This window comes from Nelumbo nucifera, chromosome 1, assembly GCF_055504915.1.
Source record: "Nelumbo nucifera cultivar China Antique chromosome 1, China Antique-T2T, whole genome shotgun sequence".
Taxonomy (NCBI): domain Eukaryota; kingdom Viridiplantae; phylum Streptophyta; class Magnoliopsida; order Proteales; family Nelumbonaceae; genus Nelumbo; species Nelumbo nucifera.
Genome location: NC_142649.1, coordinates 130,180,425 through 130,182,735, shown reverse-complemented (window position 1 = coordinate 130,182,735; position 2,311 = coordinate 130,180,425). Strand labels below are relative to the sequence as shown.

The 2,311-nt window shown below is 42.8% G+C and overlaps 1 pseudogene; it reads left to right on the top strand.

The window, feature by feature from the left end:
- The first annotated feature begins 572 nt into the window (after positions 1–572).
- LOC104589085 (homeobox-leucine zipper protein ATHB-52 pseudogene) lies at positions 573–1,380 on the top strand (annotated as a pseudogene).
- The last annotated feature ends 931 nt before the right edge of the window (positions 1,381–2,311 follow it).

Genomic DNA, 2,311 nt, shown 5'->3' with positions numbered 1-2,311 from the left:
ATGCACGGTCCATGGCCCATAAATTCGACTGTTCATTTGTTGTTGGTGAACTGTCCATTGAATGAGCCATATCACACTTAACTGTGAGATGAAGCAACTGAAACTGAACATGAAGTCATGAACTACTCTACAAAAGCTTGTCTCTTGGTTGTGTTTGTTTGCTTGTCAATTTGTTTTCTTGCTGGTGGGGGTATACGTAGGTTTTCCTTTCTAAGGGTTTTGACCACATAGATGGGAACTGGGAATGTTACCAAGAGAACCCAATCACGACGTGACACGTGGATAATCATCCATCAATATATTAAAATCAACGATCTGGATTCCCTACTTGGTGCTGCTAAAATAACAACGACTCCACAGTTGCAAGCCTTGTGGTTAGTAACTGAAAAATGTAAAACAACCTCAAACAGGATTCAGGGAATAGGACAGGCTCGAGCCCAGTGGCAGTAGGGAATTTTCCGTACTTTGCACGGGTGGGGCCATTCCCACGTGAACACCATACGCGTGCATGGAGAAGAAGTCAGCCGCCCCAGCTCACTCTCTCTCTCCACTTAATTCTACAATAAAAACTAGAGTTCCTCCAGGCTCAAAGCTAAACGGTGCCACTCTCTGAAAAGATTATAAAGGCTTTTTCAACCCTTTTCCACTAGCTATATGCCTCAGAAGATGGATTTCTTTCTTCAATCAGAGAACCAGAAAAGCCCACCCAAGCGCAACAAGAAGCGGCTATCCCAGGACCAGGTGAGGCTCCTGGAGACAAGCTTCAGCAACGAGAAGAAGCTGGAGCCAGAGCGGAAGATCCAGCTTGCGCGTGATCTGGGTCTGCATCCGAGGCAGGTGGCAATCTGGTACCAGAACAAAAGGGCGCGTTGGAAGACCCAGAGCCTTGAGCTTGACTACAAGGCTCTCCAGCTAAAGCTGGAAAGCGCCTTGGCAGATAAGAGGCGGCTTGAGAAGGAGATGCTGAGGCTCAGACAAGAGTTAGACAAGGCTCAGGAGATGCTAATGGTCTCAAATTCTACTCCCCCTACTGCTCTCTCTTCAATCTCCACTTCTTGTGACGAGGATGGGTCATCCGGCTTGCCTCGTAGCTCTTACTGGGAGAACTCTGGAGTAATTCAAGCTGAAGAGCTCTACGCTTTCTTGATGGGGGCTGATGCTCAGGCTTCCAAATTCAAATGGTCATGATCTCTTTGCTCCATTAATATTGAAATCTAGACGTACAACAGAGATTGTGACTGTATATATATATATATATATAAAGAGACGACTGGTACCAATATAAGCTTTAATTTGCTATTATGATTGGAAAAAGGAGAGTTATTAAATCGTTTTCTGGCCGTTTATATATATTCATGTATCAGCTAATCTTTTCTTTTCTTTTCTTCTCTCTTTTTTTTTTTTAATGGTTAAATCTTCAGAAAGGAGAAACAGCACAGAGATGTTCATTAATTGGCCATGCAACCATTCAAAATCCCAAACCGTTCCCACAAAGAAAATTATCTAATTGGAAAGAAAACTGTTAATTAATGAATGAGTCATTGGGATTTAAATGTTAAAAAATTGAGTCTTACTTTTACATCTGATGTCATGATAAGGGTAGTGTCATTCCATCTCCATTGCATCAGACAAATCCTTTTCTTACATTTCTATACAAATACAGATTCCTCTTTTATGAAAATGCATGAACTTGGTGCGTTCAAGTCCCTGTTTAGGGTCACAAATTGAAAGCTCGACAGTTAGGGACCCATGATCGAATTGGGTCGTCTGCAATTCTGCATTCAAGTTCAGTCCTACTCATAGCAAGCTCTTGCTTTGCACTTGCACATACACAAGATAAACCTCTAGTGGATGAGTTCATTCATTCTATTTTTTTGTTTCCCAGTGCAGTGAACATTTTAGGGGCTATTGCTTGGTGCCATGATAAAATTTTGGGCTGATAAGCATGAAACGGGTTAAAGCCTAAAACCATGACATCTCGGCCTTTGATGCATTGTTGGGACTCCATTTTACATCACTTCGTCCAATTCAATTCAAGGTGAAGCGCCATAGCAGTAATACATGATTCGCGGTTTCAGACCAGGGCTACTCCAATTGGGGGTGGTTGATTTTTGAGTTGAGCCTGAATTTTGTGCCAAGAGAGAGAGAGACCCCTCCCAAGACCTCAAATAGTTGGGACCGACATTGGGTAATGGAGTTTTTAGTGAAATGAGCAGTTTAGATCATGGTTTTGAAAACCGGGTTGGATCGGATCGGATGGTTGGACTGATTGACCTGGGAACCGATGAGGCAACCGGTTCTGTTTCACCTT